At 38.8% G+C, this 21,280-nt stretch overlaps 1 non-coding gene across 1 annotated transcript; it reads left to right on the forward strand.

Moving 5' to 3' along the window:
- The first annotated feature begins 245 nt into the window (after positions 1-245).
- Positions 246-353, forward strand: LOC121253772. The gene has a single exon (XR_005938491.1). It is a non-coding gene; the product is annotated as a small nucleolar RNA R71 (small nucleolar RNA).
- Positions 354-21,280: the final 20,927 nt, after the last annotated feature.

Raw genomic sequence — 21,280 nt, forward strand, 5'->3', positions numbered from 1 at the left:
TGAAAGGAAGCGGGTCCACTTTGATGCAATTATTAGTTTCGGAGGCATATTGTAAATTGAGTGAAAGTTGGAAGGGGTAAAGTGTAATTAACCCTTTATATATACACACATATTTATATACAATATATTCAAAGGCTTCCTCGGGCCCTCTGTTGAAGAATTCACCATTGCACATGGTTTCTACAAATTGCCTCATTTTTTGTTGTAAACCATCATAGAAAAAGCTTATGATCCTCCAATTCTCATATCCATGATGAGAGCATGCATTTAAAAGGTCTTTGAGTCGTTCCCAACAATGATAAAATGTTTCCACATCCTTTTGGTAAAAATTCATGATTTGTCTTTCTAAGGCATTGGTTCTATGCATAGGAATTTTTTTTTTTTTTTTTTTTAAAAAAAGATTCAGTTTGCATTTCTTGCCAAGTCCCAATGGATCTTGGTCTTAATGAATTCAACCATATCATAGCCTTGACTTTTAAGGAAAATAGAAACAATTTTAATCTTATGATCTCTTCAGTGCATGTTCTATCCATAAATGTGGAACAAACTACTTCAAACTCTTTGAATGCAAGTAGAGATTTTCTTATTCCATGCCATGAAAATGTGGTAGCAATGGAATTATCCCGAGTTTAAAATTAAAAGCATTTGCATTAAGAGGCAAAATGATGCAAGAAGGGGTGCTCGTCCTAACAGGCTATAGATACTCTCTAAGTGTCCTATTTTGATTTACCATTTCCATTTCATGATGTTCATCATCAACCATGATGCTATCAGTGTCAGATGATGTTTCAAGAGACAGTGATGCAGAGTTAAAAGATGCCAATGATTCTATTCTAATCAGTCAAGATGTTTGGTCTCTAGTCCAATCAGTCATACACACAAGTGCAAAAGATCAAAGACAATGAAAAAATAAACAGAGAAAAGGGAAAAAGATCAGATATCACCCAGGCTATGAAGAGGTTCATAGCTCCACAAACGCCCTTTCAGAGTAGAGGAATGCTCTGATAAGCACCAGTTGTCTTCGGAAAAGGCGCCAAAAACTTGACTTAGTCTAAAATGTGCTTCTAAGTGTAGAAGTGTCAAGTTGTATCAAGGATAAGTCCAGAATCGTATTCCATAGGGACAAAGGATTATCAAAGCATTTGTGAAATTTTGTTATATAAAAAAAATATGTATTGACTATGAGAGATAAAAAATAAAATGAAATGCAATGTGAGGAATCTTGAAGATGAATTAAGAAAAGGAAAAGTATGAATTTAATTTCCGTAAAAATTAAGTCAAAACCGGAATTAAAGTTTCTAATCGAAAAGGCAAATTAACAAACACTTGGGATGGCTATGAGACTCCTTTTTGTTTTAGTTCCTAGATAATTTTCTCAATTAACAACCAAGTCAATGCATTGATAAACAAATAATAAAAATGATTTATGCTTAGGTTTCACAATGTTTTCCTATGGAACTCACTACTTTACAAGCCAAACACACATTAACAAACAACTGAGAGAAGCCTTGATCATTTTCAAGCTTTTGTTATGCCTTACATCAACAATAAGTCAAGAGCAAGAGCAAGAGCTGCAATCTATTTTCCATTCAAATCCAACTAGCAACAAGTGAAATCAACATTTATCAACAAAATATTGTATTAAACTAGAACCCAAAGCAAATCAAGTCTCAAGTCTCAATCCACAACCCAAGCTTCAGAAATTAGCTACACATGGTATTTCTAACAGCAAAATTTATTCTAAATAAAGTCATCACAAAATCTGAGAGCAAAAGAAATCCAAATGGATTAAATCCTAGAATGCAAAAATTAGCCTCTCAAAGCTGGCTAAAATGACCAAGAAAAACAGAGATGGAAGTCGTCGTCCTCAACTGTCCAAAAGGAACCAAAATAAAAACAATGGAAATCAATACCAATGTTCCCAAGCCAAACTAGAAAAAGATCGGTAGAAAACCAGCCAATGCTATCCGAAAAAAAAAATAAAAAATAAAAACCAAAAAAAAAAAACAACTGAAACGCCTAGTCGTCAGAAAGCAAAACTAGAAAAAAAATATATATCAGAGTGCCTCCGATTTTTTTTCTTCCCCTTTTATATCTCTCCCTCCGTTCCGTACGTGTTGCTCCCTCTTCACCCTTTTCTCGTTCCAGCCACGAACGTACATAGCCGCGTCTTCCAGTTGTAGTCCAAGACTTGAGGCATGCCCTTTCCTACCGCACGTTGCACTCCCTAAAGCATAGCACAGTAGCAAATCCATTAGGCCTTCATGTGGTAGTGAATTGTGTCTATCGGGTCTGGTACTAATTTGGTCCTTCACGTGGCCTTCAAATCAATTCCTTCTCAGGTTGCCTTCTCCACGTGGGCTTCAAATAAAGTCACGTATGGGCTGCTTGAACTTCAACAATTGACTTAAGCTTCCCATGGGTTGATTTATTCACATATGTCATTTGTGTGCCACAATCCTACATGAATCAAAATAAATCTTAACTTTAGATAAATGTTAGCTAGCCCAAATAAAAAACATAAACCCATCTATATTTAATTAGAGGTAAAATATGATTTCACATGCCAAACAAACTTAATTCACATTATCTAATTAATACTCTTATTTTAACACATAAAACTCTTTTAACCCAAGATATTTAAGAGTATTAATACTGCATAATTGACCATTTATCAGATTGAATATGCTGAAGATAAATGGGATATAGGCCTACTTCACTCAGGCCTTGAAGAAGGAGTTTGTTGGTCTACATGTCCTTCACAACAAAAGAAGAGGTAGTAAGTACAAAGTAGCAATTGTTATCTTGACATAGGTGCTGAATAGACAGTAGATTAGAGGAAGCATTTGGACAGTGTAAGATGTTGGATAACATAAAGGACTAATTGTTTGTTTTGATGAGAGAGAACCACTATGATTGATAAACAAACCTCCACCATTACCAACAGTTACTTGAGCAGGGCCTTGATATGGTTGCTACTGTAAAGTCAAATTTTCCAATGCAGAGGTGACATGGTTATTAGCACCACTATCAAGGAACCAAGGTTGTTCATCTTCCTGCATTACATGTGTATGTGCAGCCATGGCAACCAATTGAGAGGGGGGGGGGTGTCTCCCTTGGTATGAATAGTCCATCGGTGATAACAATCAAGGGCTTGATGACTTTTTTTTTCCACAAATCTTGCAAGGAGGTTGATTATTAGAGAAAAATGGACTAGTGTTGGAGTTTTTACCTATTGACAGGGTAGCAGAAGATGTAACTGTGGACTGTCGAGGACCATTGAATGGTTTGCTAGTATGAAACGGTCTGGGTTTTTTGTTATTGTAAGGAGGCTTAGATTTGTGAGAGAAGAAGGCTATTTGGCTGGTTTTTGGTGGGACAAGTTTCAGTTGAGTGTCAAGAAGTTGCTCATAATTGAGGAGTTCTGTTTGAAAATCTTCAAATTTAATGGAAGACTCACGGGTGGCAAAGCTAAGGGAGGTGATAAAGGGGTGATATGCTAGATTAAGACCCCCAACAACATAGGAAATTAGATCTTCCTCATCAACTGATTTACCTACAACAGCAAGTTGGTCAGACTAGCTTTTGGCATTGAGGAGATGTTAGTGCGTGACTTGTTGCCTTGGTTCAATGTTTGGAGTTGTCTTTTAAGGTGAGAAATTCTAGATCGAAAATGACGTGCAAATCTGGTTGCCAAGGTGGTCCAGACTTGGTGAGATGTATCTTGTCCATAAACAGTAGACAAAACCTTTTTTGTAAGATGGCATTTATCCATGCCAAAATGAACTGATCCTTCTTTTGCCATAACAAGTAATCAGTGTGGTAGAAGTTGGTTTGCCTTCATTATCAGGGACAAACTGTGTGGGACATGGCTCAGAGCCATCCACAACACTCATTAGATCATGGCTACGCAGCACAGGTACAAACTGAGTAGTCCAATTGAGATAATTGGCTCCATCTAACCTAACAGAGACTAAGGGAGTAATGTTTGGAATGGTGAAGGTAGCAGCGGAGACGTGTGGGTGTTGGGGGGGGGGGGGGGGGGGAGGGGGGGCAAGAGGATCTAAGTGGTGTAAGCCAATAATGGCTCTGATACCAAGATAGATAATTGCAAATTCTGGTTCAAAGTGATCCTAGATGATGAGTGTGTAATATATATATATATATATGGGACTTTACAAGATAAGACATATACAAGTGCAAAACAAAACGAGATAAGCTTGATACAAAGTAATTCAAATATACAACTAAGTTTATCTATTATCTATATCTCCAGAATCAGTAGATTGGATAGGCTTGATCTGTTGAGTTTGAATATCATGGTTAACATGGAGATCACTGTGCATTTCTTGTTCAAAATATTTGGAAACATCACTGCTTTATTTCTCTTCTTGGCCCCAATAATCACATTCAAGAGGATCATACAGCATGAAAGGCACAGAAAAATTCTCAGGCGTTCCATACGTGATGACGTCGCTCAACTGCCTCCTTTTCGCATGTTACGACCTTCTCTTTGTGTCTCCAAACATTCTTTTAGTATAAACAATCATGGGCACCGGGGTGGCAATCGAGCTCATATACGTGGCCATCTTTGTCATATATGCGCCCAAATGGAAGAAGGCTAAGATTTTTGAGATCTTTTCGTTTGTGCCAAATGGCTTCGGCTGTGGTTTAGGGGTCGTGCAGTTGATCTTGTACTTTATCTACAAAGATAACAGGGGTACTACTGTGACCGTCGCACCCATTGATATAGAATCTATGGAGACAGGGCTGCCTAAGGAAAACAAAGATCAGAGTGGCAGTGCCAATCCAATGTAAGTGAAGCTCAACTGACCATCTAGAGCACATGGTCATCTAGACACATGGCGTACATGGTTCAAAGCCTTGGAGAATGGGTCCTCCAATAAGTGCTGCGTTTACATACCTACTTATATGTAGAAGTAGTGTTTATAATATACGCGTTATATTCTTATATGCTCCAAGAACCAGATGATTACGAAAAGAAAGGAAGAAGTACTATTCAACGGTGATATTCTATAAAACGTATATTTTTGCATTTAAAAAGAATTGTAGGCAACATGCACTTCAGTGTTTAAAATAAAAGAGAAACATTTTAAAGAAAATAGATACACTTGGGGAAATTGAAAATAGAGTGGCACTACAGCTGCCGATGGAATGTCCCGATAAAATGTTCCGATAAGTGTATTTCTCTTCATCTTTTTTAATATATTTTTTTAATCATCATAAAAATTAAAAAAAAAATACATCATTAAAAAATAATTCCTTAATCACTAAATAAATAAAAAAATTGTCAAGACCCAACTCTTGGTAGGGATAGCATTTTCCTTGAAAATATGGTCAGTAACTATTTGCCTTTTGAAGATAGCATTCATTTCACTCCACCCATACGACACAAGGAATCACTCTACCCTTTGAGCAAAAAACATATATCATATGCCATTTGTTCAAACATAAGGGGAATCACTCCACCCATACGACACAAGGAATCACTCTACTAAGTCAACATGCGTAATGCATCCACCAAAACAAATAGGAAATCACACCACCCATTCTACATGGAGAATTTGTACCCAACCAACGTGTGAAGTACTTCCACCAAAAGATTGAAAATCCTCCACTTTAATCAATATAGGGACTCTCTCCACCCGCATTATCATGTAGAATAGTATGGAAACATGCCACCTTGATCAACATGGGAAATCCCTCTACCTGAGTGAAACAAGTGGCAAAGCACCATTGGAATGGTATGGGGAATCCTCTTAGATCTCATGAGTACAAACCACTTTGAAATCACATGACTTTGAAATCGCATCTTCAAAATAACCAATAATCATAGTGAGAAAAATATGCAGTTTCATGAGAGAGTGACAGAGAGGGGGAGAGATAGATAAGAAATAGAATATGAAATCCTAAACTTATCCATAGACATTTACTCCCCACATTACTAGTGTAATTGTGGGAATGAACCTACCTGGATGGAAACTATATGCTAAGCGTTGCAGTGGAATCATCGATCTCCTTGTTGATGAAAACTCTAAGCTCCTGGCCTCCTTCAAGTCCTTGAAGAAAAGAAAGTGTGTCGAAGTACTTAATAATCTCAAGTGAGATGTTGACTATCATCCAATATCTTTTATATGTCAGAACTCTTAGTCATAGTCCTAACAGATCCTGGTCCTTGATTGACTAAAGGGGCGGTCTTGTATCTCGATCATCCATGTGTCCTTTGTACTAAAGAATGGTAGAGACCGAGTGGACTAATGGGATAAGGTATGCACGTCTTTACAGCTTGCCTAGAGACCAAGACCAAGCTTGCAGTCCTTCCTCCTTATGAGAGTCACCCACATGGCATTAGGCCTTACTTCTAAGGTCAGATGTAAGGTTTGCAGGTCCGTGTCCCTCCTTACCTAGTCGTGCTCTTGTTGTGTCATCATTGATTAATGGGTCTCGGTAAATCACTCGCTACCATCTGAGCTTTTCTATGTTATCTAGGAGTGCTCCCAATATTCTCACTAGGATTGCCTTTGCTTGTTGCTCGCCCTTTGTATGGCCAACACATCCTCCACTCACCAAGTGTAGAGCAAACTACCTTAGCGCCCTTGTTCTCTTTGTGCTAATCGTACTAGCCAAGCTCTGCGTAATGTTTTGCATCCTCCCCGCCTTAACAAGAAATTTCATCCTTGAAATTTGGTGAGGATTATCCCTTGTCAACAAATTATGTGGGATGTGCCTGAGGTCAAACATTAACAGTTTTCTCCTCATCGCCATGGATGGGTTTGTTAGTTGATGGTGGGGGCATGTTCTACTTTCGTGCACCTCCAGACCCAACCCCTCCGTCATTGGTTCAAGGGCTTCTTTCCCTTGAGTTAGGTGTTGGCTTGTTTGGCACCATCAACTTTTACTCTATCGTACATAAGCTTCATTGCTAGATTCCACGATTTTTGTTCCCAATAAAACCTTATCTTTTCCCTCCTTTTGGAACTCATTGCGTGGTCTTACTAGTCAGGTGAAAGACTTCGTTGCAATGTCTCGCAATCAAAGCTCTTGTTCTCGAATGTTTCTCCTTGGCTAGTCGTTGTTCCTCTAACCGCCTTTCTACTTTATGTCTTTCCTCCATAAATAGTCTGATCATTTCTGGTGGCATGGTGTTTGGAGGTTATTTACAGTCGCCTTCCTACTATTCCAATGGCAGAAATGCCCTTATTAGCTACGTGACAGCTCAGTTATTGTGCCTCGAAGAAATAGAGAAATTGTTCCCTTGTGACCCTTTTGCTTTCCAACATTAACTCCTTGTTTCCTGGGCTTCCCTATAGTATTTTTACTAAAGGTACGACTTTGGACTGTAGCTTCTTTTCCTTCCAATTGATGATTCGTACCGGCATTTCCACATAAGTAATATTCGAGCTCCTTGACTCCCGAAACTCTTTTTCAAAGAGGAGACGTGAAACATGAAGAGACAATCTCTGCATGAATCACTCTCCGATCTCCACAAATTACTCCGTTTTTCTATTTCCAATGATTCTTGTTGTACATAACCATTAGACTAGCTATACTTCCATGCATGCTTCTCAAACAGCTACCAACATAGTTGTACATACCTTTTGTAAATTCTATATAAATGCCAATATACAAGCCTTGCAAGGTGCGAGTTATTCACATTTACATGGTATCAGAGCCATTCGAAGTTTCAGAAAAAATGGTTTTCTCTTCAACCTCCTCGATTCCTCCTGTGGACAACATGTCCTCTCTGGATTTGTTTTCCACAAAAACCAATATGCCCAACATGTCTATCAAATTAGCTTCTACCAACTACCTTCTTTGGAAAGCTCAGTTTGTTCCTGTTCTTCGAGGACACGGTCTCCTAGGCTATGTTACAAACGAAGTGCCTTGTCCTCCCACCACCATTCTCGAAGAAAATGGTGTTTGAAATCCAAACCTAATAGCAGCAACATGGTTGCATCTTGATCAATTGATTCTTGGATGGATCAATAGTTCTCTTTTGGACATGCCTCTTTCTCAAGTGATAAATTGTGAAACGGCGCGTGATGCATGGGAGCACTCGAAACTCTATATGGTCGACATACAAGAGATCGTGTTCAGCAGATGCGTGGTGAGTTGCAGACACTCACCAAAGGTTCCTCTTCTATGTAAAAATATATGCATAAGGCCAAAGCTTTGGCCCTTAATCTTATCTTGAAAAATACTCTTATTATTCCTGGTCTCCAAAAAAAAATTACTTTTGGTCTGTCTATTTACTACTAACAATAATTGTTGTTTCATATTTTATTCGTGGAGATTTCTCATCAAGGATCTGAGGACGAACCAAGTACTACTTAAAGGGCTTGTGGAGGATGGATTATACCCCTTGCATTCCAGCTCTTCCATTGCATCTCTAGTTAATTTTATGGCAAATAAAGTGACTGGGCGTCTATGGCGTGCTTGACTTGGGTACCAAAACATTCAGGTCCTTCAACATTTGTTGCAATTTCTTCCCACTATGAATAAAAAAGTTGTGCTTTGTGAAAGTTGCATTTTACAAAGTCAACCAAATTACCTTTCCATGCTCACAACTCTCATGTTTCATCATTTCTTCACACAATACATACGGATGCATGGGGCCTTGTGCCTATTACCTCTTTTGATGGCTTTCGTTTTCATTAGTAATTGTTGATGAGTACTCACTATATTTGGTTATTTCCTTTGGCTAGAAAATCGGATGTCATTTCCATCTTTCCTAACTTTCTTACATTATTGGAAAACCAACTTCATACTCCCATCAAAATTGTTCAAAGTGATGGGGGCGGGGATTTCGTAAATCAAACACTCAAAAATTAATTTTTCTCAAGGCATTGTTCATCAATTGTCTTGTCCTGGAACTCCATAACAAAATGGCTTTGTAGAAAGGTGTCATCGCCACATTGTTGATACCGCTCTAACCTTAATGACCCATTCATCGCATCCAAATAAATTTTAGCCCACCGCTTGTCAAACCACCATTTTCCTCATAAATTGTTTGCCCTCTCCCACCCTTAATGGTCAATCTCCATATGAGTTGGTTTTTCACTCTCCTTCATACACTTCTTTGAAAGTGTTTGGGTGTGCCTGTTACCCATATCTTACTTCCTTCAGTCATTCCAAACTCAATTTTAAATCCACTCCATGTGTATTCATTGGTTATTCTCCCTATCACAAAGGCTATAGATGCATGGATTTGGCCACTGGTAGGGTGTATATATCCCGACACGTTTTTAATGAAAGAAGTTTCCATTTTTTTTCCTTCTCCACAGGTGCATCCTCTAGAAAATTCTTCATGGTTCAAGCCTCAACCTCTACCTAAGAGCATTTTACATGAGCCCCGAAACTCCATGCCTACTAGTGCTCACTCCACTGACCACTCTCATAGTGCTGCATCATCATCCACCACGCCCCCCAACTATATTCCTACAAATCTGCTTGATTTAAGATCAGCACCTAGGGGTTTAGATGCTCCTTCCATTTCCTATGGCAATGATCCAATTCAAACTCACCCCATCTAGACTCTTCATGGATTTTGTGACTCTGACTAGGCTGGTTCAAGAGACGATAGACGTTCAGCCTCCAATTTTGCTATTTATCTAGGCAATAATTTGCTGTCTTGAGGGGCCAAGACGCAAGCCACCATTCGACGCTCTACCGCCGAAGCTGAATGCCGAGCCCTGGCTTCAACCACAACCGAACTAATGTGGTACATATATTTACTGAAGAGCATTGGATATGAACTCCTAACTCCTACGTTATACTCTAACAACATCAGTGCACTAAGTATGGCCAGGAATCTAGATTTTCATCATAGAACAAAACACATTGAGATCGATGTTCATTTTGTTCGAGAACAATTCTCATGAGGATTGGTTACTTTGGAGCATTTTTTTGCCATGATTATGTGGCTGACATATTCACAAAACCCCTATGTCATCCCAAGTTTGAACCAAATCGGTGTAAGGTCTTTGTTTCACCTATACCACATCAAGCTTGAAGGGGAATGAAGAGACAATCTCTCCATGAATCACTCTCCAATCTCCACAAATTGCTCAGTTTTTCTATTTTCCATGATTCTTTTTGTACATAACTGTTAGACTAGCTATATGTTCCATGTATGCTTTTTGTACTTTCCATTTATGCTTCTCAAACAGCTACCAACAAAACTGTACATACCTTCTATAAATTCTGTATAAATGCCAATATACAAGCCATGCAAGGTGTGGGCTATTCGCATTTACAAAACACATCATGTGCCTCTTCGTATTCAGCCGATAGTGCAACTGTATATGCCATTGCGCCTACCCTTTCCATTACTTGTTCGGTGGGATCAATTTTGCTTTCTTTCCAAATCTTTCTACGCCCTTCATGATTGACACCTTAATATACAATCCTTTGTCTTCTTCAAAAATCAAGTCTCTTCTCCTTGTGTCAGACTAAGATTTATGTCAGTTTTGTACCATCGCCATCTTCCCTCGTATAACCTAACTTGGTCCTTCATTTCTTGGATCTGTTTTGGCCAAACAAGCTTACCCTCTCCAACCTCATCCAAACATAGAGGTGACCTACACTTTCTTCCCCATAAAGGTTCATCAGGCACCATTTGCATAGCTGCTTGGTAGCTATTGTTGTACATGAACTCAATAAGTGGTACTCGATACACATTCAAGGGTTCTATCATTCTTTTTCACAAATAGAACAAATGCTCCCCAAGTCGACAAGCTTGGTCTAATGAATCCCCTACTCAACAATTCCTGCAATTGAGCCTTAAACCCTTTAACTCTGATGGGGCCCTATAAGATGCCCATATTTGGAAACACTTTTGGGAATTCCTCAATGATGGGTATCCCTACCTTTTCCTTACATTCCCTCGGTTTAAGCACCAACTACATCATGTAGCTTTTTCTCCTACCATCAAATCCTTCTTCGCTTGAAATACCAAAATTATTTTGGACATCATCCTTAATCTACTGCCCCCAAATATTGTCTTTTCTTCCCTGGGCAGTTGAAAGCTCATAACCGTCGATAATCATGTAGTGCTAGAACAACCAATCCATCCCCTAGATGATGTCAAATCCAAACCGGTTAAACATTATCAAATATGCTCCCACATGTTCCCTCCTGTCTCTAACGGGCAACTCAACATTATCCTAGTACGCACCATTATCTCTCTAGTTGGTAAAGCTACAACTATGCTTTGCCATATCGAATTCGTCTATAGACTACAGATCCTAGCAAATGTAGTAGACACAAACGATTGGAATGCACTCAAGTTAAATAAAGTACACACATAGTATGCGTATACCATAACTCATCTTGTTGCAACGAAACCTCACTGATTTCATAACTAGGATCTACTAGTTAATGTACACCTAATCTGAGAAGGTTCGTACCTATAATGACACTAGCCTCATGGGTGTCTAGGGTATCCTTGTCAACCTCCGCTAGTGTCAATGCATATACCCTTGTCGGCAGAGCCTAACCTTTGCCCCCTCACCCTCCTGTACGGCCAATCCTTCCTCCCTGTATAGCTTTTCGGCACTCCTTGGCATAATGTTGACTTGGCCACATCAATATCATGAAAGCGTAAGATTGCAACAATCCCCCTCGTGGGATCTATTGTAGTGGCCAACACCCAAGTCCTAGACACAAACTTTTGGGGTGACCCAAAGCTACTTCCTTCCCCAACATACGTCCTCCGTCTATGGCCCATTGTTATGCTTGATAGACTATGAAACCGTAGTGGGACTACCATGAAGATTTCAATGAAACCTCTATAAGTTAAAACCCATAACAACACTAATGATACAAGATAATGGCAATGAATATGAATGCAAAGTTTCATGTGAATAAAGGCAAGGAATGATCCTCTAAGTAAAATGCATATATCATAAGCATGGTGAGGTATCACCCTCTAAGCAAAACACATATTTCATAAGCCATATCTTCAAACATGGAGAATCACTCCACTTGATCAACATGTGGAGCGCATCCACCAAAACAAATAGGAAATCACTCCACCGATTCGACACAATGGATTACTACCCGGCCAACATGCAAGGCCGATATGTTTCGTAGCAGCCAAGGATGAGTTCGATCCGTTAGGTTCTTTGATTTGTTCGTGAATTACTTCCGCCAAAAAATATGAAAATCACTCCACCAGAACAATAGTGGAACTCTCTCCACCTGCATTACCATGTGGAACAATATAGAAACACCCCACCCCAATCAGCACAGGGAATTCCTCTACCTGAGTGAAACACGTGGCAACGTGCCATTAAGAATGGTATAGGGAATCTTGAACTTGATCCCTAGAGTACAGAGCACTTTGAAATCACATCTATTGAATTCATATCAGTTTGAAATCACATCCTCAAAATAACCAATAATCATAATGAGAAAAATAAGCACTTTCATGAGAGATAGAGAGAGATAAAAAGTAGAATATGAAATCTTGAACATACCCACAGACATTTACCTTACATTAGTGGCATAGTTGTACAAGTGATCCTACCTGGACGACAACTAAATGCTAAGGGTTATGCTGGAATCATCGATCTCCTTGTTCATGAAAACTTTGAACTCTTGGCCTCCTTGAAGACCTTCAAGAAAAGAAAGTGTGTTGAAGTACTTAATCTCAAAAGTGATATGTTGAATATACGGCAGGACTGTGAGGGTTTTGCCCGCACAAGGGGATTAACCACCAATGCGGCTAAGTGGAAAGAAAGATGAGGAACATGTGGGTGAGCAAGAACCTCGTAGATGTCTTGTCAGATATGTCCTAGAGCGAGGTGAAGATGAGTGTTTCGCCCCATGGTAGGCGAACTGGGAAAGTCACCCACCATGCAGGCAAGAATGAGGAGCTAAAGAGGGGAGTGGCTTTTGTGAGACAAAAGCCACTCACGTAATGCGAGCAAGGCTTACTCACCCAGGGCGAGCAATGATCAAAGATAGACTATGACAGATATGAGAGCTTTCCGTAACAACACAAAAGATGCTTATAAGAGTGGCACTGTTGTACACACAAGCCCACACTCCACCTGAAGGGTTACATTCGAAGTGGGTCTGCTAGAGGGATTATGACTCGATAAGTCATATAATCTGAACCTAGAGGTATGGCTCGACATCGCGTGGAAAACCCACATTCAAGAACGGAATGAGGAGCTGTTAGGCCATAGGAAAATGTAGACCATGCCCTGGTCTTCTATCTTTGTCATCCTGTAGTGCAACAGGGGAGGCCAAAAGACTTTTATTCAAGTATACCTGGAGTGAGAGATATGTCAGAATGACGTCTAATAGTGCCACCCTATAAAAATGAATTTGGATATGGGACAAAATCTCATTTTTGCGACTATAGATACTAAAGACTAGGGGTGTTTCCCACATCCCAAGGGCGAGCCCCCCGTTTTGGTGATGAAGAGCAAATTTGGACCCCTGGTTCGTCCGGCCCGAATGACCCAGGACCCACTGGGGCCAGAGCCTTTTTTGGGCCTAGATTTAAAAAAAAAAGGTCTAAAACAAAAAATTTTAAGACTATAGTTTACAATTTATATATAGCATAAAATTAAATAAAGACTGTTAAAGCATGAAAAATAAAAATCTATGTATTCTAAGCTATTATAATAATACAAATTAATCTAAAAGTATTACAAATTAATCTAAAAATATTATAAATTTTCAAATAATTGAAATGAATAATACTACAATATTACGAATTGTATCTAGCAGACTAGCAAGATAACTTTAAGTCCTAAGACTAGAATTTGGAGGTGGTGTGCTAGTGAGACTGAGATTATAAAACTTGAAACATTAATAAGAAAATAAATTAGAATTACAAACAATAATGATATATACATATGTTAAAATTTTGAGAACATAAAACTACAAGTACAAACCAAGTGAGACTATCAAGGATTACTGATTAGATCATTGTGAATTTGGGGTTAGGGTTTGAACTTGGGCAATTGAGAGTGTGAGACTATAAAACCTGGAAAAACAAAGTAAGAAACAAAATCATAAATACAAACACCATCTAGATATGTGAAAAAGTTAAAAAATTAAAATTACAAAACATGATGAGATTTAGATCAAGATGAAATCATTGGGATTGCGCATGTGACAACGAGACTATAAAAGCTAAAAAAAAATACAAGAAAACCAATTACAATTACAAGCAATAAACATTATATACATACTAAGAATAAATAAGAGAATCATTATACAAACCAATGGTAATGGTGGATGGTATTATGAAGTCATATTGCGGCCGATGTAGATGTGGAGGACATTTCTCGAAGTTGTCCCTACAACAATGAAATTTGAATATAAGTAATAACACAATATATTATAAGCAAAAACAATATTATAGTAATATAAAAGGTAAGAGCATTTACAGGATACAGGCTAACCACCACCCGTCTCCTCCTCAATCTCTACAGTCTACCACATCCAGAATATGAATTGACTTCTCTTTGATCCAATTTTGAGTGCAAATCAATGTCCCCATAGTGGTAGGAGACAATGTGTGACGCTTCCAAATTCTACTTGGGATCGAACGGACTTTGAAGTATCGAGACTTGCAATACAAGCTTGTATGTCCTCATTCAACACAATTAAATATGCAATATTCCTAGCGGATAATTTTTTTCTTTAAACAATACATAAAGTACCAGAATGCCTTATCCATAACTATTCACATATACTGAATTCACATAAACCATTTAGAGACTAGTTTAAACCATGTATGAACAAAAGTAGGGTCCCTAGAACTTGGGCCATCTCAAACCTCAAAAGAGAAGTACTTAGTACAGATTATAATATCTTAGTCCTCATCCTATACTTCCAAAATTCCAACGATATCTTTTTCTAGATGCATAGTAATATTCATGTAGCAGCCTTTTGATCAGAAGAGATCACCTATAACAAAATTAGTACTACTCTATTCTGGTCATGCCAACCTTATCCTGGTCCAATTTGGTTCCATCGATCCTTGTCATAGTATTTACCATTCCAAGAGGAATGGTAGTTGGAATATTACCGTGAGATTTGCAAATCTCACCAAGTTAACAAATAATTTAAACTGACAGTTTAAAAATGCATGCATGACTGTAAAAACATGAATGCAAAACATGATCATAAATAAGCATGATATGACTTAACAAATAACATGACATGTGCTGACATTACTTGAACTAATATGAAAAGAACTAAACTGACTTGAAACAAATATGACATAAAGCTGAACGTGAAACTGAACATAGATTGAACTTGAACTAAACTGAAACTAAACATGAATTGAACTAAACATTAAATAACATGAACATGAACCTTGAACTTGGAATCTTGTTCAATAATTAAGCATGACTAATAAAAGTTACCATATGGGTGCTACACGATTACTCATAAGCCGTGTGTATCTGCCAATTACCACATCACAACACAGGTATCTACACGAGTTGTGTGATGACCCAGACTTATGCTAAGTACTTACTTACCACTTTTATTATCTTAGTCTTAGACCACTTAGATATTAGCCCAAGCTTTGGTGTGAAGAGACCTTGGGAAGCAACAAGGGCCTTGCCTATCTTAGAGAAGAGACACCCAAACCCACTTGGAGGCCCATCATGGGATAGTGAAGTCATCCACTAAGGGCCTAGGGCTTAGGAAATCCTAATTAGGATTTTGGGCATGGGAGGCACCTACTTGGGAGGGGAAAAGCCTTTAGCTTTCCTTAGAAATCCCATCATTGGAACCTAGGGAAGAAGCATCCTTGCTTAGCATATAGTTGCCACTTGACAGACATGAATGAAGGCTTCTAGAAGAAGCCAAATTTGCTAGAGGAGAAGTCTAGGGTTTGCCACACATAGGGCACATGCCCATTGCACCACCTACATGCCACATGACTTACATGCAAAGCCTACCCCTAGACCACATTAAACTTGGATGTGAAACTGGAAGAAGGGAGAGAGAGAAAAGAGGGTCTCGGAAACCAATGTGCCACACGCCCACCCATGCAATTTTAGTGAATTCCTAGAAGATATAAATGATGAGGAATGGGAAGAGACGCATATGGAAGATTCAAAATCTGAAGCACAAGTCTCAAAGAGACTTTAAGGTTCGGCCAAAGGATCTACACACCTAACCACAAAGGCTAACCACCACTTTTGCCACTTGTCACATATGCATGAAGTATGAGAGTCTCTAGAAGGGTGTAATCATAAGGAAGAGGAAGAGGAAGAGAATGACACACATGACTTTTGAAGATTTTAGAAGAATCTTAATGGGAAGTGAAGTCAAAAGGAACAAAGAGAGGGTCGGCTAGGGTAAGACCCACACGCACGCCACTACCATAGGGTAGCCATGCACATGTCCCAAATCCTCTTGAAGGTTCATTGAACCTAGTCTCTTTAAGGAACACCCCAAGGGCATTTTGGGCCTTCCGTCTTATCAACTAGTTGTGCCATTTTTCCTTCATGCATAAGGGTCTTGATGTTTGTGAAATCTAGGCAAGCATGAGGGAAGAAAGGGAGGGTTTTGGCCAAGTAAGAAGCATGGTTTCACTTGGCACCCATGCACCTAGGTTTTGTTTTCTTCTATGTCAAAAATGATGATCAGAGAGGGGGGCTAGTGTGGGAAAATGAGGGACTATTTAAGAGGGGTTTAAAGGGCCAAGCCCAAAAAAGAGGATACCAAAGAGTCATTTGACATCTCTTCTTCAAGTCAATCATCACTCACTTCACTCTTTTCTCGCTTGCACGACCACCATAGGAGGAGACCAACTCCTTCATTTTCTCACCTACCAAACACAACTTTATCTCCAACCAAACACTTCTCACAACCATACCATTTCCATCCATGTAACCACACAAGTGAAAGGATAAGGCAAGAATCCACACGAGGAGGGGTTCACACGGTGAGAACCCCTAACTTTCACTACAACCTTATCACCTACACACACACACGAACACATGAAGTTTAGTGTGATGAAGGGCTTGTTAAGTGTCTTTTGCAAATTTGAAAGGGCACAAGGGATTAGGTCCATGTTTGGGTTTGAGCGAGTGATGTTCGAGGAAACTAGGGTTTTTCACAAGCATAACTACCAAGCCACTACTAGTGAACAAGAGTGAAAATTGACCCTTGAAAGGGTAAGGGATTATTGGCCACCATTAGGGTTTGAGTTAGGGTTTTCCTTTTGAGGGAGTTTTTGACTAGGAGAAATGATACTTACCATGCATGGCACGCACCACAGACGCAAACAAGCCATGCACACCACAAACACCAATCCCTTATGAACATGAGTGGCATCCGGTCTAGGGCAACCCCTTGAGGCTGAACACATGGAGAGCTACATTAAGCCACCAAGCAAACTCTAAACACACACACAGTTAGGGTTCCGTTATCTAATGGTTGTATCATATATTTTCAGCTTTCTTGTCGTTGGTTTCTTTGGATATTTGTGAGTTAGCTTCTAACTTGTCGTTGGATAATGTTTGTATGTACGATGTAAACTTTGCTTGTTTTTGATTAAATTTGATTGAGGAATTGTTATTGAAGTATGCTATGTTTAGGCCATGCCCACTTATGCCATGCTCAATTGTTGTTTGGATTTTGAGTAACGTTGCACTCCTTGGTTGTGCTTTTACATGTTTTGTATGTATAAGAATATAGCATGTTCTAATTCTTTCAAGCCGTAAATGTGATGCACTTCAGTACATGGCATGAAGACATGATTCCATTGCATAAGAGTTACACAGTTCATGGCATACATTTTCGGGTCTTACATTTAAGGAAAATGAGCCTTGTCACAAGAACATGTCACATGCATTTCAGGTTGTGTTTTTGAAATAGAAAAGGGATACATATTTTTTCACGATCCCAAATGCTAGGATGAGAAAATATCCCAGTGGAACTCCTATATCCACTCTAGAGTGCTTAAATTGGAGTCGTAATCCTTAGGTTGACGAAAAACAGTCAACGAATTTTGAATGGGTCATTCTTGAAGGATTCTGGAGCGAAGTAACACCTAACGCAAAAGGGTACAATGCATGGAAAATATGATGAAGGTGTTACAATCTATCATATCATATTGTAGACATAGTGAAGGTGAATTGCAAATTGCCATATCACATGGACTTTAATGTACTCACTCCCGGTCAAGAGGGCCGGTTATGTGATGTTTTAACTAGCAGGGAGCCCACAGTGCGTAGAGGAGTCGTGATGTATCCACCCACCTTTTTATATTAAAAAGATTACTAGATATTAACAAGGAATGACATTCTGTTATTCGGTTATACTATTACTTGGTTACATGGCTATGAGTTCACTATTAATCTATTACATGGATACACAGTCAATGATTTTGAGAAGAGCACAAGCAGGAAGCAAGTTTTTGGGTCAAATACATGTCCATGCACTCATTCTCATGGTTTGCCTCTACATGCTTGTATTATTTTCGTGTATGTTATTTGTTAATTTGTTGAGATTTCTCGAAATCTCATTGTGGTAGTTTCCACTAGCATTCTCCACCTGAAATGGTAGAAGTTGTGGCAGTATCCGAGGACTCATCTCTAGATGGACGAGTTGCCTAACCTGATCGAGGATAAGTTCACTTTTGAGGCCCGTAACTATTTTGTTATTTCTTGTCTAAAGCCTACTTCGTGCTTCCTTAAGGAAGTTAAGGACATCCTAAATAAGGATTATACGCCACAATGGTCACCCGAGCTTGAGGAAACTGTCAACCTAGAAAATCGAATGTACTACATGACTGACTATATAAGACAAGCATAAGAATATATGGTTGAAGCCCAAGAGGTTGCTTGAAGTTTTGAGATATAGCAACTAGGACTCTATGCCCCACGGGGAAACAGTGTCTTTTTATGTATCACAGGATGTGGTGAACTTGGTATTATGAGGGTTATGGTTTAACCCTCTCTTGTATTGGAAATATTTTGAGCAAGTACACTTTTGAGCTTTCTTAGTTATAATATATTGGTACCAGATATTAATTGCTGCAATTTTTACTTAGAATCAAACATTTTCCGCTACAATTATTTCATACTGCTAGAAACATACTAGGTACATTGCATGTTATCTATCATGAACAGGGGTATGTGGTCTTGAGTTACATATACCAATACTTCAGTCTCTGTCCAATCCCAAGTTGGGTTTGAAGGCATCACAAGCTATGAGTACATTAATATATGTGTTTCACCTGCTATTAAAAACGTAATGTATGTATCCCGTGACAGGTATCTGCTTTAGCACGAGTATGTATACATAAAAATTCAAAGTATGAGAGGCACCATCGACATTAGTGCTTGACTTCACTCTGGTAACCAGTTAATTAGGCCCCATTCAAAACCTGTTGATCTTTACCTTGTCAACCTAGGACATTTCACACTAGTTTAGCCACTCCAGCATGAAAAAATGAGTTCCACTAAGATATTACCCCATCCTAGCACTTAGGGTCATGATAAATATAAACAGATTTAACTTGATGTGAAAATATTATTTTCGAGACACTCTATACTCAAGAGATAACGTGATATGAAATCAAAAGGATAGATTACCTGACGTAACGTAACGCGACATTGATGTGAAATGAGTGGCATGGCATAACATGAAATAAATGAACATTTCGTGATATGAAGTAACATGTAACACATAACATTTCGTGACATGGCATAATGTGTAAAGGATAAACATATCATGACATAATAAAATGTGTAATAGATAAATATTTTGTGATATGATAAAATGTGTAGCAAACATACAGTTCATTACATGGCATATATAAGAAAATAAGAATATGAATAACTATTTTCTTGCCAACAGACACACAATATCTTGACAGTAAGTTAGAAGATATGTTACGGTGATCGTAGTATGAGGAATTAAAATGCGTAAAATACGAGAAACTATAAGAAAAGATTTCTAAACATTAGAAACTTCTCACTAAAAGTTATAGAAATATAAAAATATTGACTCAGTATGTGTATCTATATCTCTGTGTGAGTATGTGTTATGTGCATCAATCTTCATGGGGCGAGATGGAGTTCCTCGTGCTCATTCCTATGAGACTTTGCCATGAGCTTCTAACGGGTAGAGGGACTCCCCATGAATGATTGGGGTGGGGAGGTATCGTGTTGGCCTCACCTGATAGACAGGATGTAGAATTTTCCTGTGTATCATGTGTTGGTGTTTACGAGTTGGTTGGCTGGGTAGACGTTTCCTGGTGCAACATGTTATCTTTATGAAAGAGTCAACATGTGTTACGGTATAGGCAAGTTGGCTTGCACAATTCCAATCAAGTAGAAGGGACTTCCCTAATATCGAATAGTGGAGCAACTCATCCTCTGTTTGCCCATCAGGCAACGAAATGTCTATGTGACAAAATGTCTTTATGACATATCTCTATGTGTTGGTAGTTGTTTTATGGATTTGATATACTAGAGTGACAATTCATTCCTTGCCTAAATATTACTCATACTTTAAAGTACAATACACAAGAGGGTAACTTATGAGAGGGTGATTTCTCGCGATGCTTATATAAATATGTGTTTCACTAAGAGGGTGATTCCTTGCCATCTTTTATAAACCCATGCGTCTATACCCGAAAGGGTGATTCCTAGCCAAAGCATACATATATGTTTCCTTTCATTATTTACATGAACTGTTCATTGCATCTTCAGAGGTCTTATCTCTCATTAGCAGTTCTTCTCATAACGACCAAACCTATCTATGGTTTCATTTTCAAAACCGTAGACTTTGATGCAAAGTTAGAACCATGAGTGATGCCTGAGGAGGAAAAGCCAACCCTGCCCGAATCTTGAAGATGAAGGCCTGTCTCAATTCTAGGAGCCATGCATTATTTTGAGTTTTACTTAGCCCTTTGGAAGGGAGAGACCAACTATATTCGGCCTGCTACCTATTAGGCTATGAACATACCCTTTTGGGTTGTATGTTCTATGCTAATGTTTATGTGGAATGACAGTAATTATTTCTTAAATGTATTTTTGTTTTTGGTACTGCAAGGTCTAGTTTACCAATTAAACCTCCATCTTTTTTGCTGCGATGATATACCTTTATCCCACATGTGCACTTCCATACCAATGAGGAACGTCTCACCTGATCATATCTTGAGTGTTGACCACCTGGCTTGCACCACGTAATCTCATCAGGACCTTTACACGAGGGAGGGGTGCAATAAGGACTGTGTGATGCCCCCAAAATTTCTGTTTGAAAT

This window comes from Juglans microcarpa x Juglans regia, chromosome 2S, assembly GCF_004785595.1.
Source record: "Juglans microcarpa x Juglans regia isolate MS1-56 chromosome 2S, Jm3101_v1.0, whole genome shotgun sequence".
Lineage (NCBI taxonomy): Eukaryota > Viridiplantae > Streptophyta > Magnoliopsida > Fagales > Juglandaceae > Juglans > Juglans microcarpa x Juglans regia.